This window comes from Mytilus trossulus, chromosome 11, assembly GCF_036588685.1.
Source record: "Mytilus trossulus isolate FHL-02 chromosome 11, PNRI_Mtr1.1.1.hap1, whole genome shotgun sequence".
Classification (NCBI taxonomy): domain Eukaryota; kingdom Metazoa; phylum Mollusca; class Bivalvia; order Mytilida; family Mytilidae; genus Mytilus; species Mytilus trossulus.
In genome coordinates, this window is record NC_086383.1 from 39208996 (window position 1) to 39225684 (window position 16689).

The 16689-nt window shown below is 32.2% G+C and overlaps 1 long non-coding RNA gene across 1 annotated transcript; it reads left to right on the forward strand.

The window, feature by feature from the left end:
• Positions 1–884: 884 nt before the first annotated feature.
• On the forward strand, positions 885–6952 carry LOC134690356 (uncharacterized). Its single transcript, XR_010101916.1, has 5 exons — positions 885–970; positions 2194–2369; positions 5057–5177; positions 6149–6171; positions 6822–6952. It is a non-coding gene; the product is annotated as an uncharacterized LOC134690356 (long non-coding RNA).
• The last annotated feature ends 9737 nt before the right edge of the window (positions 6953–16689 follow it).

The following is a 16689-nucleotide window of genomic DNA, read 5'->3' on the forward strand; positions in this document are numbered from 1 at the left end:
GACAACTGAATCTTTACCCAATGACGTCGTGAAAATAACAATTTAAGTTAGCAACATATTATCTCCCCTGTAACTGTATCAAATGCCCTTAATAATAATAAGTAAACAAAAATTGGTGTATACATAGGTACATTTGTAAGTTGCACCTTGACTCATATTGCAGTGCGTTTCAAAATTAGTTAAAGATAAGTAACTGTAAACTATTAGTTATATATATTAAACAGAACTGAAAAAAACGTTATTTAATTGTCGTATAATACAAATAATAGGCGAAACTACAAAAGGTAAATTAAAACTCCTGAGATAAAACAACTTACTATGCAATGGCAAAGAAAAAACAACGATGAAAAGACAAATAAAAGTGCAAAAACCAAAACACAAAAAAATAAATAATGAGCAACATGATCCCCACCATAAACCGGGGTGATCTCAATCTAGTGACACACATCGAGTTGCTCATACATGTAATTCCAACCTGGTGACAAGTATAATTCGATAGGACACATTAGCGGGAAATGGACTGAATGGTTTTAACATCTGGAACATATCCATGATATCTGTCGTTATCTCCGAAAAAGATACATGTGATGTCGTCCTTTCCAAATGTTGTGGATTCATTTATTTCCGTGCGTACCAGCTTTCGTGGATTAAGCAAAACTTACATACTTGTGGATATTTATTTCCGTGGTTTTGATAAAGTCTGCAGAAATAACTAAAGAAAATATGTCACCTGTTGAACATTTAATTTCATGGTTTACCTGTACCAACGAAATCCACGACAATTGGTACCCAACGAATAATAATGAATCTACAGTATTCAATCAGTTTGTGTGTCATTGATATTTTGAATGAGGCCATTTTTTGGTTTTGATGTTTTGCTTTCCGTCCATTTTCAGCTGGAAAGATACTGGTCAACTGAGCTTGGAAAAGGTTTTTATTGTTTAGCAATTAATAGATTAACACCAACAAAGTAAGTAACGACACAAATTATAACAAAAAAAACATTATTGGTCAAAGCGCTATTTATTTTTTTCCACATACGTATTAGTTGTTCGAAATCATATACAAAATATCTTATCGACATCTTGCGAAACAAAATCTTATCGCACGAAAAGTGACAGGTGAAAACTAATACTCACAACAATTCAATCGGCCTTCCCAACAAATTATTGATGTCATGAAGTGTAATTATATCATTTGATACAGTTCCCTCGTTTATATAAAAAATAAAATAAAAAGGTACAATTTTAGATTTGTATACGGTAAATTATTGTGTCAAGATGCGAAGCCTTCTTGAAATAATTATATAGCCATTATTTGTTCTCGTAGATTGCCTGATGTCAGAAAGGCTAGAAATAAAAAAAAGAATTGTGAACATTTCCTGCACAGGAAATACATACTAACAATACTGAAAATACTGATAAAAACACAATATGGTATATCAGATCGCTGAATAATATTGACTTCAATGGTTTAGCTTGCTTATACAATATTGAGTCAATTCATCTTGGTAAATATGAGAAAGGGTAAAGATAAACAAATTTCTATGTGATTTTCTGACTATCTATACTTGACAACATTTCTGAGTGATTAAATTATTATATATACATATACAAAAACATTTAAAAAAATCATTACTTCCAATAATCTTTTTTTTAAAGTTTTGTCACTGTTTATGTAATCCATGTTATAAAATAAAACAAATACAACCAGCAACCCAAATAGAACTTGATATCCCAAAATTGTGTTCGAAATTGTTGTGAAGATTTGGAATCCCGGTATCCAAGGAGCATCAATATGACTTGTAATAAAAATTAGAAAAATAGCTCTGTAGGAAAACATGCATAAATTATATACATGTAAAAATAAATATTGCGTGCAAAATGAATTGAAGAAAAGTTTTACTATTCTAATCAAGTAAGAACCGAGTAAAACGCACTTTGAAACTAACATACATCAGTGTGAGATACAAAAACATCTTCTCTAGCCTGATGCATTTTCACATAAGGTGCATGTACATCTCCATTGTTGTATAGGTTGTACATGGTGTAGGAATGTCAATTCTTTTCAGTTCTGTTTGTTATTTACGTTACTTCCTCATGCGTTTTCGTAAGTTATTATTATACATTTTTCTCTCCTGTTTTACGAATAAATTAGTTGAATTTATGTGAGATTGAATTTTAATGTTGATAGGAATGGTTCTATTCTTGTTGATCAGAAGGTTTACACAACAAACGACAGTGTGAATTCTTTCGTAAAAACCTGCTACGACCTTGTGAATGGTAACGGTTCGCTCATATTTGGACGAATTGAATCCTTAAAAGCATCAACTGTTAATATTTCGAAATACAAACTGCATCAAACTACAGGTACAAGTATATTAGAAATATATTTTATTAATTAGGTAACAAATTAGGTAATAATTAGGTAATAAATGGACCTTTTGAATTTCAGTTGAAATTTAAACTTATGTGAATTTATTTGTATGCAAAAAATAATTCACATGTGATGTCGTTCTGGTTACAGATAAATCTTACTAGATAAAAAATGAAGAATGTATAAATAACGTAGAAATTGTATTCTTATTGTTGAAATCAAACAGAATAGGACACAAATTGAAAATACTCAAACCAGAATCATTAAAACTTTGCACTTTTCACCAGATTCTAAATAGATATAGGAAGATGTGGTATGGGTGCCAATGAGACAACTATCCACCCAATTTATAATTGTTAACCATTAAAGGTCAAGGTACTGTCTCAAATACGAAGCCTTTGGTCACACCGCACACAAAGTCATAAAGGGTCCCGAAACTTACTAGTGCATTGCGTTGAAAAATGAATTGAATAAAAGGTTTGCAATTCTAGTCGAGTAAAATTACTAATGTATTGCGTCAAAAATGAACTGAATAAAAGTTTTGCAATTCTAGTAATGTAAGAACCGAGTAAAACGCACTTGGAAACTATCATACACCAGTGTAAGATACAACACATCTCCCCTAGGCTGGGACATTTTCACATAAGGTAAAATTGAGAATTGAAATGGGGAATGTATCAAAGAGACAACAACCCGACCATAGAAAAAACAACAGCAGAAGGTCATCAACAGGTCTTCAATGTAACGAGAAATTCGCGCACCCGGAGGCGTTCTTTAGTTGGCCCGTAAACAAATATATACTAGTTCAGTGATAATGAACGCCATACTAATTTCCAAATTGTACACAAGAAACTAAAATTAAAATAATACAAGACTAACAAAGGCCAGAGACTCCTGACCTGGGACAGGCGCAAAAATGCGGCGGGTTAAACATGTTTGTGAGATCTCAACCCTCCCCCGATACCTCTAACCAATGTAGAAAAGGTGCATGTATATATTCATTGTAATACATGTTGTAAGCATGTCGATTCGTTTCAATTCTGTCTGCTTTTCGTGTTGCTTCCTCATTGACGTGTTTTCGTAAATGTATATAAATATCTTAAGAATGATAGTGTTTTTCCGCATCTTCCTTTCTAGTATTAAAATAAGGAGATGTAAGACTATTATTGAAACTAAGTATATACTATACTTCATTTGACGATAATTGGTGATTAGATAATGTCTAAGTACTTAAAAAGGAGCAAAAGGGTAAAATAAGAAAGAGCCACAGTGGTTTGCCCTAGTCGTTATTGATAGACAAAAACATATTGGCTTATAATAAATGATAGAAACAGAGAAACCAACATTCACAAAACACTAAAAACAGAAATCAGAAAACCTGGTGAGTGTCGCTTTTTGTCCTGTTTTTAAAGCTCATACAAAAAGATTTGATTTTTGTTGTACATGTATCTGTCATATAAAATGGAAAGATATTATTTTCCAATGAGACAACTCGTCACAGACACCAATTTATATAGAAGGTTAACAGCTATAGGTTCTTTATAGTGTACATAACATATTCACGTATAGGGTCTTTGCATCGGGACTAAACACATTTATTAAAAAATAGTTGTTGGCATGACACGGGTTATGTTCTTCTCATATATTTTATGATAGTATGATACTAAACTCCTAACAGAAGGGGTTGTGCCTGATTTTCATATGATGAAGACATAATATTTCAGTCAGTTTAATTGAGTTCTGGACCTGGCATGTCAGTTAACTGCTAGTAGTCTGTTGTTATTCATGTATTATTGTCATTTTCTTATTTTTCTTTTGTTACATCTTCTGACATCGGCCTCGGACTTTTCTTGAACTGAATTCTAATGTGTGTATTGTTATGCGTTTACTTTTCTACATTGGCTAGAGGTATAGGGGAAGGTTTGAGATCTCATAAACATGTTCAACCCCGCCGCAATTTTGCCGTCCTTTGTTAGTCTTGTATGATTTTTAATTTTAGTTTTTTGTATAATTCGGAGTTTAGTATGACGTCTATTATCACTGTACTAGTTTACATATTTTAAGGGGTCAGCTGAAGGACGCCTACGGGTGCGGGAATTTTTTGCTACATAGAAGACACATTGTTGACCTTCGGCTATTGTCTGCTCTATTGTCGGGTTGTTGTCGCTTTAACACATTCCCCATTTCCTTTTTCAATTTTATGCTCATAAAAATATGAGGAGATGTTCTTTGATGGCTAACTAAACAACACTTCACCAGAAATCAATGTATATAGAAGGCTAACTATATGTTCTTTATATTGTACATAATATATTGCTCATATAAAATGAGGAGATGTTATTTGATTGCCAACGAGACAACACTCCACCAGAGACCAATTTGTATGAGAAGGTTAACAGCTTTAGGTTATTGTAATGCGCAAAACCCATATCGCGTAGTCATCTTTAAATGGGCCCGAATGGAAATGAAACAAATTTCAAACGAGAAAACTAACAGTTTAATCTATAATTTACAAACATAATAAACAAAAATATATATATATATATATATATGTGTGTGTTTACTGTTAAGCAAAACTCATAAAGCCCCTCCCCCCTTTCTGTTAAACCAATGGTTTAAAAAAATATATTTCCACTTCTTTTCAACAAAACTAAGTGTATATTTGTTTATTCTTTTCCAGTGGCAATATCAAACGTCACAGACATAAATGAGTTGTGTTCTATTCGCACTTCATTGGTACCTTGTTATTCTAGCCAGGAATGTGAGATTTCGAATGGAAAACCATCTTGTATCTTTAAACAGTAAGCTTTTTTCAATAGATAAATGTGACTCATTAGTGTTTGAAAGGTAATAAATCTGTTTTAAGATACTGAAATTCTTACTGACCCTATCAAAAATGGAAGTTCAGCAAAGTTTTTATAATTGTCAGAAGATGAAATCAAGTTTTTATTGTTTGAATTTGTTATTTTCACCGTGATAGATGGAAAAAAAAGTATATAAAAAATACCGAACTCCAAGACAAACTCCAAAAGGAAAGGTTCATAGAAACTGAAATCAAACACTATCAACAGCCGGAATAAGTTTAAATCAACTGTCGTCTTCCTGTATTTTTCCTAGAACGAACATGGATTAAATCAGGTTGTATAGCTAGCTAAACCTCCGACTTTTATTACAGTATAACAGTTCTGTATATTTCCGATATATTTACAAAATTGGATGACCAACCAAAACAGACATAATAAGTTATCGGTTAATTGGGACCCAGAAACCAAAAACTGTGAAAAGATAAATAAAAAAACAGAAGAGTACAAACGTAATCAAAATCGGTAATTTTGTTCTAAATAAAATAGTCTTCAGGGTTTGAATAATTTTTTTTTCAATGGTTACTATAAAAAAAAAAAGAGAAGATGTGGTATGCTTGCCAATGAGACAACTCTACACAAGAGACTAATATGGCAGAAATTAACAGCTATAGGTCACCATACGGTCTTCAAGAATTAGCAAAGTACATGCCCCATAGTCAGCTATAAAAGGCCCCGCAATGACATTGTAAACAATTCAAATGAGAAAACTAGTGGCCTAATTTGCTTTTCACTTTTTACATTTTTTATGTCGATATTACTGTTTTCTTTTTTATTTTCAAATATTGATCATAATGTGTACTACATGTAATATATCCTCATATGATAAATACAGTCTTGTTATCAAGCGTTGCAGGCGTATGGAGTTTTTCTCAATAAGAAAGTAATTATTCTATATTTTTGTGTTTCAGGAACCAGCAGAAATCTGCATCAGGTATCTATACTATTAATCTAAAGGACCTCATTTGGTGTGTCGCTTCTCTTCCTTCTACAATAAATAAATCATGATGCAGCTGTGTCGTATAGGTACCATTGCATAGTCGCATGTGTCATTTATTCATATGATTATTCTGTTTGAGTTATTTTGGGAGAAAAAACGAAAAAAGGTGTCCGGATATTGTTTTCGTCATCAGACAAACTTTTTAAGTCATGCAAGACTTCCGGTTTTAAACTTGCACATACTTTTCATAAGAGTACTCGGGGACAGGACAATAATTTTCGCGTTGATAGTGACTCTCTTTATAATATACATGTAGCAGTGATCGCCGTATGTTCATACATAGACTCAAAAATAATTGAATTTAACAGAAAGGAAAAAGGGAGAGTTCTTAAAAAAATTGTCTTGTCTCCAAGTACCTATGAATTTTGATACCTTTTCAGAAATTCTCCAGACGTAAATATTTTACAAAATTTCTCCCTACAACAGTCTCCTATTATTTAATTGTTATAATTAGAAATCGAAATAGAGGTCTTTCATTTTTTTGTTGCGTATCGTTGTCATCTTCATTTATTTAAACATGTTTATGAAAGAATTACTTTCTAAAACCTATTTATCTTAATCTAATATTTAATTTACTTAAACAGAAGTTTCAGACAATAGTGGTGCAATTGTTGGAGGGGTTTTCGGTGGAATATGTGCGTTGGTTGGTGGATTCCTCGCAGGCATTTTTATTAGAAGACAGAAAAACAGGTATCAGAAAATATATTGTTAGAAGGTAGGAAGCGCATTCATTTGCTTGTGTTTGTCTTGACATCGATAAATGCAGCGGAATTCGAGATTTAATGATGTTATCGAAGGCAACGTCCTTAGTTGTTTTTTTTTCAGATTTCGGAAGAAAGTAAACCTTAATGATAGTATATACATGAGCATGGTGATTTAAGTCAGATTACTTCAGTTATTAAAATGGCATATTTTTGAAATTATTGCATCTAAACCACGTTTCTGGAATTAAATAAATGAGGAACACTAAGCAATAATCTTAAACCTTAATAAACTATTGAATGGTTTTACACTAGTAATTTTGGGGCCCTTTATAGCTTGTTGTTCGGTGTGAGCCAAGGCTCCGTGTTGAAGGCCGTACTTTAACCTATAATGGTTTACTTTTTAAATTGTTATTTGGGTGGAGAGTTGTCTCATTGGCACTCACACCACATCTTCCTATATCTATTGGTCAACTTTATGAAAACAATGACTTTCAAAATAGCTAGAGCCATATAGGATTATCTTTTCATGAGAGAGTATAGCAGGAACCTTATATTCTTAAAAATTTCAAAATTTATGAAATGAAAATTTAAAAAATATATGTTATAAATTATGACAATTGTGATGTACTTTACTACAACATGTACAAGCTAATAATGCCAACGGTCATATGCATATACCAAAACTTTACACATTATTAACGTTTCTATAACTCTTGAAATTTAAAATAAAAAAGAAGGAGCAATTCATTACAATTTAAAACTACTGGTAATAGTTATCTATCTTTTTTAACGGGTATTTGATTTTTGTTTTAATATTTTGCTTTAAATTTTCTTCAATAAATCTCGCTCAGTACAAATTATATAATGCAAACAGCAGAGAATATGCATGCAAAAAAATATTAAAGATTACACTTTTTTCATAATGAATAAATGTCTCAAGTTTCTGAATCAATTCTTTATCAAAGTAGACTTTTACAAAAGTATTGTTGCTGATTTACAAATAATATTATATAAAATATACATTTTTAGAGAACCAAGTGAGAACGAAAAAGAAAAGAAAGCGGACAGAGAGGTTAAATTGGATCAACTGACTAGTGCATAAATTTTTACTATTAAATTGCATTTTAATCATTTGTAAAACATACACCAATTTACTAATAATTATCCATCATTGAACATTTCTATATATTAGGTATAGAAATAGTACGTAGACTTTTTAGTTTTAACAAATATCATGAATGTAGTTCAAATTTATTGAAAAATTACTTTTCAAACGCTTTTTTCTGTGTATGAAGATGTGATATTTATGTCATTTGTATATAGATGTCATTTCCTTTGTTTCCCTTCGTTTAGCTAGCTATAAAACCAGGTTCAATCCACCATTTTCTACATTAGAAAATGCCTGTACCATGTCAGGAATATGACAGTTGTTATCCATTCGTTTGATGTGTTTGGACTTTTGATTTTGCCTTTTGATTTTGGATTTTCCTTTTTGAATTTTCCTCGGAGTTCGGTATTTTTGTTTTTTTACTTTTGACCATACGAATGGGGTAAAAAAATATGGCGTTTATATATACATCACGAGCACTTGTCTCAGAAAAAAATCCACAAGGAAGCTATTAAACCAAGAGTTCCAAATGGTGAAGTTGAAATCATCCATTCGTAAATTTGACGGACGCCATCACGAGTTGGTTGACCGTTATGGAATTGCCGTTTCACAAATGATATCGGATATGTTCCTTACGTCGTAACTACAATCCCCTTCCCTTTCATGAACGTGACCTACCGAATTATACTATTTACCACATTTGTTATCACATAAGCAACACGACGGTGCCACATGTGGAGCAGGATTTGCTTACCCTTCAAGAGCACCTGAGATTATCTCTAGTTTTTGGTTGGGTTCGTGTTGTTTATTCTTTAGTTTTCTATGTTGTGTCATGTGCATTATTGTTTGTCTGTTTGTCTTTTTCATTTTTAGCAATGGCGTTGTCAGTTTATTTAATATTTATGAGTTTGACTCTTGTATCTTTCGTCCCATTTTTTAATATAAAACGTGTTATATTAAGGTATATAGGAATTTTTTTCTGAGACAAGTGCCTGTGATATACATATATATATATCAACTATCTTAATTCAACGCCATGTGTATATACACAACAACTTTCCTATGAATATGTTTGTGGTACTTGGATGTGTAAATTGTGTCCGTCTGGTAGGACGTTTGTTGTTTCATGGACAATAAAATATCCGCATGAAATTAAAACAAAATACACTTTGCGCTTTAATAATATATATAAACTAAACGATTAATTTGTAACTAAACTCAATTAGTTTTGTAGTAATTCATTTATGGTAGCAGAAAAGATTCCTTGTTGCACTTTCCCCTAAGTATGTATCTCTTGCAGGAAGTTTCTGCAAAACTACCAGACAGACACTTTCTATTTGACGATACTAGAACCTTCCTTTAACTGCTAGTCGTAACAAAATCATTTTTTTTTTAAACATTACATAATGTGCCATGTTCAATTTTGTCTTGCAATCACTGCCGGTTTTATGATGGCCTATGGATTTCTTTTGTATGTGTATGTATGTGTATGTGTCGTTACTGTATTAAAAAGGGGGGTTCCTTATCCAGGACAAAATGGAGCAACTACATGTCCCCATTTAAATGCATTGTGCATTGATCGTCCGAAAAAAGGAGTTCCAACCCCACGGACCCCCCCCCCCTGGATTCGCGCCTGATACCCATATATTTATAGATACATGTATATAAAGCAAATTGAATATTTAAGCAGAGGTATGAAAGAAATAATAGATAAGGTTTCAATCACTTTTGGTTTGACATGTACATATATTTTTTAAAGTTCACTTTCATCTTCAATATAATAATTTGTTTTGTTTGTTATTATTTTTTATTCAGATATATTTATTTACACTTTACACACAATATTTTCTTTTTTTTCTCTTTGTATATACATTGTATTTATGTATTTTATCATGTAACAGAACAATATGTAAACATGTTGAATGTGTTTCCTCAGAACCTAGTAAAAACTTTTAATGAAAAACTTTTATGTTTATTTTCATATTCAGATGTGTTAATTTTGTTGTTTGTCCTTCCGATAATTTCAATTCAATGACAAAATCTTCACAATTCCTGTTAAAACTATATTGTGTGTGAATCTTTGTCAAAGATGACTTTCGTGATTTATTAGCTTCATACATTGTTTTCACATTGAACAGTGGTTAACTATTTGAAATTAACAAAAATCTGATTATTTTACATTTTTAAAGTAACATTTTTAACTATTTCTGAATATGATCACAGTTCCATTTAATGATTGTTTTGGACATGTTTGGTATAAAAGCGTCTCCTAGCTGCATCTGATAAGGTTTTTCCTGCATTTTTTTTTTTAATTATTATTAATTAAAATAAAAGATGAAGGATAACATGAATCAACAACAATATAAGACAATACCTCAGACCACCCAAACAATTGGAACAAAAACAAAAAAAACCGGCAGAAATAAACAGAAAAAAATGGTCAGGTACGTGTGTACAAAGTGGAGGTATGAACGAACCTCTTCGTTTGAGTATGCAGACCCAATGTCGTTAACGTAAAATAATCAATAAAACCCAGAATAGTCAAGCTACCACAAGAATGATCGCTTACTGTAAACCAACTTATTCGCGGATATTTTATTTCGAGTTCATCCCTTCGTAACCATCTTCGGCGATTTATTTTCGCGATTGTGAAATCATTTTGACGTATTTATAAAGGAAGAAAAATGTAACAAATTTGCGAATATTTACATTTGCGTAATTTCTCAAATTGTTCACGATAAAATATCGTACAGTATTAAATTAAAACATGAAGGATCGTTGTCTTACAGTTTTTGAACAATAGAAATGAATTCGAAAGACGTCACATCAGTTGGTTAACCTAAGACAATGTTAACCCAATGATGTGACGTCTTTCGAATTGACTCTAATTAATTTGCTTGATAAAAGAGGGACGAAAGATACCAAAGGGACAGTCAAACTCATAAATCTAAAATAAGTTAATGTGCTTGATGAAACATGATCACCACCTTGAACAAAGACATACCGGTAGAAGACGGCATATAATTTGGTAAGCCTGGTCTAAATGAGTTCGCTACTTTATATAGTTAGCTACTATCACTTCTTTAAATACTACCAGGCAAATGAACAATATAAACCAAAGAGCCAAGAGTCAGACATCTCGTTTCGTCACGTGGCATTCTTGGGTCGTCGTATGTCAGTATTTTACAAAAATCTTCTGTTTTAAAACTTTTGAGTTAAATAGAACCAAATTCTGTACGTGGCTGCGTATTTGATACATCCCGCTTAGCATAACAGACTCATTGTGGAAAGAGTTTTTATCGCCGGTCCAACAAAGACCAGAAGAGACCATACATCTATATTCCAGTGATTCTTTGGATTTTGGTGAGAGGAAGGAGTGTTTCCTTTTTATTTCAATGAATCCTCAGTTTCATGTATCAGGATAGATAAAAAAAAAAAATAACAACAAGAAAAAGTTGTATCTGCGAATTGTTTGACGACCTTGAAAATATGTGCTGCAATAGTTCGATTTAAAAACTATCTCAAAAAAAGACATTTCATTATAAGGTCAGCTATAATTGCTATCTTTGTATATTTAGAAATGAGAATTCGAAGTGTGGTATATATGTGAAAAAAGTTCCATTGTACGTAATACTTTTGTTTGAAAGCAGATCTTTTAACTTTACACCTGTCTTACTTTTGAAATTAATATATATATTTCTCATATACAACCTGTTTCAAAATAAATACGGCAATTAAGTAACTTAACAATAACTTTTACCTGAACATCAATATATGCAGCTTACACTAAATTGACTTATAAGTATATTAGATATGTCTATGTATATTTCTATTCATATAAATTTTACGCTACACAGCTACTTTTGCATAGGTACTATTTCTGTACTTAAAAAATGCAGTACTGGGAATTTACTTTTAATATTTATTACTATTTCTTTACTTTAAAACTATTGTAATATTAACGTACATGTATTTTACAGTACTTGATTTGTACTAATTTTTTTGGTACAGAAATAATACAATATTCTATGTTTGAAAATCATAACTTTAAGAGATTTGAAATAGAAAAAACTTTCAAAATGCTGAAAATGTAATAGTAGTAACCAAAAATATGTAGTACCTAAATTTCAAGTACAAATAAAGTACTATAAAATACAGGTACCTAAATATTACAATAATTTTAGAGTAACAAATTAGTACTGAATATTATAAGTAGATTTCCAGTACTACAAGTTTTAGTACAGAAATAGTACCTTTGCAAAAGTAGCTGTGTACGATGACTATGTTTTCGTGGGTTGTACATTGCATCAACTGCACATTCAATGCTTGTGGTAAATTTAAAATATATAACGTACCGTTTAAATAAAGCTCCTTTATCTTTTTCACATCTACTAAAAGGGTTCCCGAAACCATAGGCCCATATTTCTTTTTTTCATTCAGTGGAGTGGAGTGAAAAAAATGAATGGCTTTCGTGCCAAACAATTATATTTTCATTTCCAATAAGTGTGATTTAATGAAAAAAGAACGAAAAATATATAATTATGTCATACAATGTTTTGTTTTGTTTTAGCGAGCGGTATCTACATACATATATATATGCATTAGTAACTCTAACTTTTCTATACTCGAGTCATGCACACGTAGAATATCGCCTATTGTGTTCTTGAATATAAATCCGAAGATGTGGTATCATATGAGTACTATGTTAACCTCGAGATATCTTCAGAGGCGGACTTAGGGGGGCAGGGGGCCCGATGCCCCCTTTTGAGAAACAAAATTGGTTGATTATATAGGGAATCACTGAAGCTTCACCGGAGCGGGTCCCCTCTTAGAGCAACCAGTGGGCCCCCACTTATGAAAATTTCTAGATCTTTCAGTTTCGTGTCGTGGAGCTGCTGTCTCACTTGCGGGTATTCTATATTTTCGTTTATTCATGTAAGAATAATACGCATATGCTACTACTCTGGAAGTAGACAGCATAGGACATCGTAATACCGCTGCAAATAGATTTACTGATCACTTCAACGGTTTAACTTAGTCTTTAAAAATTATCATCATTTAATTTTCTACCCTGAAATATCATTTTTTTTTGGATCGAGGTTCATTTGGTATCCATTCGTTTGATGTGTTTGAGCTTTTGAATTCTCCATTTGATTTCTGATTTTCCGTTTAGATTTTTTTTTCGGAGTTCGGTATTTTTGTTATTTTTGTAATGTTTATTGGTCGTTAAGGTTACAGTTGAGTAGAATCTTAGTGTAGAAATGCATGGTTTACGCTAGAGAAAGAGTTACGCAGATTTAGACGTTTGGCGGGAGAGTCAGTGGTTTGGTCCATCGGTATAGGGGTGTTTGAGAGGTACTCTTGTGTTCGGTATCGGGAACATTTAGAGAACACCCCTATCAAGTAAATAGTATAGTCGACCTGGGGTATATAAGAGAGTGAGAAACGGCACTCGGGGCTGTCGGTTGGCTGTCGATGAGCTGTCATCCTTCAACTAACTGAGAGTACGTCGGATATATTAAGTGCTAGAAGAGCCTTGATATTCAGAGGACACTTCGTACTGGGTACAGAGTGGACGTACACGTTGACAGGATCGACATAGCAGACTGTTCCACTCGGAGGACAGGCTGTACCAGTCCGTACTGTCTGGTAGTGACAGGTTATCCCACTCGGAGGACAAGTTGTATCAGACCTCTCTGTTTTGTATTGACAGACTGTCCCATTCGGAGGACAAGCTGTACCAGCTATACTGTCTATAAGTGACACATCGTCCCATCTTGAGGACAGGCTGGTTTATTGAATTATATTTTTATATATATTTGTCTGTTGTTACTTTATTTCGACAAAGAGTCAGTGTATATATTTTGGTTCATTGTGCATAATTTAGATAGTTGTAGTTTTTAGCATTACCGTATTGTTTGTGGACAACTTGGATCCAAGTTTTGACTGGAACGGACGTTTGGGATATTAACGCCTGGTTACACGTTACATTCTCACTACTTGGTTAACAATCGACAGGTGCGAGTTACATGTATCAATGCACAAACACGTGTTGCATAAATCATGTGACAAGACGTATATTGTTGTAATGTTTAAAATTATTATGAGGTAAAACAGTACATGGTCTTACTTTATATTTATCAATACTAGTTTTTTGCGTAAAGGCTAGAGAGTGCATATTAATATATAGAGAATAATACATGGCAAAATCCGTATCATATGTCGTATCATCCCGAGACATCAATATCAGCCCGAGGGCCTTTAGGCCCGAGGGATGATATTGGTCGAGGGTGATACGGCATGTGATACGGATTTTGCCATGTATTATACGCTTTATCATATATTTCAACAGAAGAGTTTTATATTATATGAACTGTTTTCTGATCCATAGCACTGGGTTACCTTCAGTTCTGCTTTTGTCTTGTTTCAAAGCTTTAAAATAACTGCTCAATTATTTATACGAAGCACCTAGGTTACCTTACAATCTGTTGTTTTGAAAATATTTTGTTTATTATAATTGTATTATTGAGTGTTTTGTATTTTTTATAGTTGCATTTAGTGTGCCAAAAAAATTGTTGTAAAAACTTGATGTTCGTGACGTTACATACCAAACAATGACGTAATTCAAAAAAATGACCTATTTTTAGAGAAAAAAAAAATCTTTTTTTTTTTTTTAATTTTTTTTATATTTTTTTTTTTTTTTTTTATAGAAAAAAAATTCTAAAGCAAGAAAAAACCTAAAAAACTGACTTAAGTTTAAAAAAAAAAAAAAAAAAAAAAGGTATGCGATACGGGTTTTACCATGCGATACGGGGTATGCGATACAGGTTTAGCCATGCGATACGGGGTATGCGATACAGGGTAGGTGATACAGACTGGAAAAAAGAACCTTTATTAGATATACAAAATAGCTGTATTTTGTACTAAATATATGATAAATATATGTATTTCATTTTCATTTGAAAATGTAATGACTACACACATAAAACAGTGCAAATATTTAAACGTGAAAGAGAAGTTTTTTTTATTCAACTTCGCACCTGGAAAACTTAATGTCATCGGTTGATCACGGTGAAGCTGTAATCGGATGATGCCGCTCGAAATTATTGTTATCCCAAATAAAGTCATATATCGACAGAATAACAACATTAACTGCATATTGGAATAAAATTACATGCATTTACCGTTGTTTGTTTGTTTGACTGTCGATCTTAGAAAATTGTATTGGGGTTTAAAACCATAGGATCTATATCTATATAATTTAATTTTGGATGTAACGCGTCTTCTGATTGGCTGACGTTATTTTGTTATGAGCCCATAGACATAATTTAGTCATGTGACCGTGACGTCATCAACGTTTTTTTCATGGTTTTCTACGTTTAGAATTAAATTATAAGAAATGACTGTAATATTTTTTCTGTCTATTCGAAATAACATAAAAAATTTGGTGCACACTGTTAAATAACCCGCTACGCGCGTTATTCAGTGTGCACCAAATTTTTTATGTTATTTCGAATAGACAGAATGTTTTTTATGTTCTGCATAGACAGAAAAAATATTGCAGTCATTCCTTAAATAGATACATGTATAGAGCCTGTGTTGCTCATCTGGGTATATATGCATATTGAACAACGGACACACATTATAGTCAAGAATAGAAGAACTCATGACAAAATTCTGTTTTGGTGATGGTGGTGTGTTCTTACTTTACTCATAAACTTTCTATACTAATATAGTATAAAAAGTGCCTGCTTTATTGAACATTGTTGCTGTTGACAAGATAATAAACTAAGCCCAGTAGTTTCAGAGAAAAATATTTGTGTACAAACTGGGACTTTTATACTAACTGTTACAATTTTAGGTTAAAAAACAAAAATTAAGTTAAATTGTGAAAAAATTACTGCAAAGGGTAATATCTCCCGAAGGGTGCAATTGACAATTTTGATTGTGTATTTGTATTTATTTGTAAAACTCACTTTGCTACACAATTTTGCTGTTTACAGTATATTTCTATCTAATAGTATATTCAAGATCTATAGATAACCATAAAAATAAACTGCAAAATTTCCTTAAATGTACCAATTCATGGACAGCAACCGAACAAGGGGTTGTTTGATGGGTCTGCAAAGTTCAGGGCAGATAGATCTTGACCTGATGAACATTTTTACTCAAGTAAGATTTGTAAGGTTTTTTGGCAAGGTAAGCTAACAAGCTCTTAAGTTTCAAACTCAATCCTTATTTTGTTGTTCAGGTCGAGGCTATAGTATGAACAGGTTTGTGGGTTTCTTACTCCAATTAATGAGCTCAGGGATCTACAAATAGGGTCCGGGGGTAGGGATCCATCTAATACAATTTGTATTCAGAAACGTCAACACATAACGATATGGATACCGTGACTTAATTTAAATAAATATCTAAGATTCAGGAACAAACAAATTAATTTCGCGCTTCATACAAAATGAACTTCGGTCAACGCTTTTACACTCCAATGAATTTACAAAAAGAAGCATTCAATTCTTAATAGGCATAGGTGTAACATAAATTCCCTATCTTAATTTTTAATAGTATTCGTGGACTTCTGAGAACTAATATTTCAAGTACCATTATAGAACACTCAATGAATAATTTCCTATTGAAATT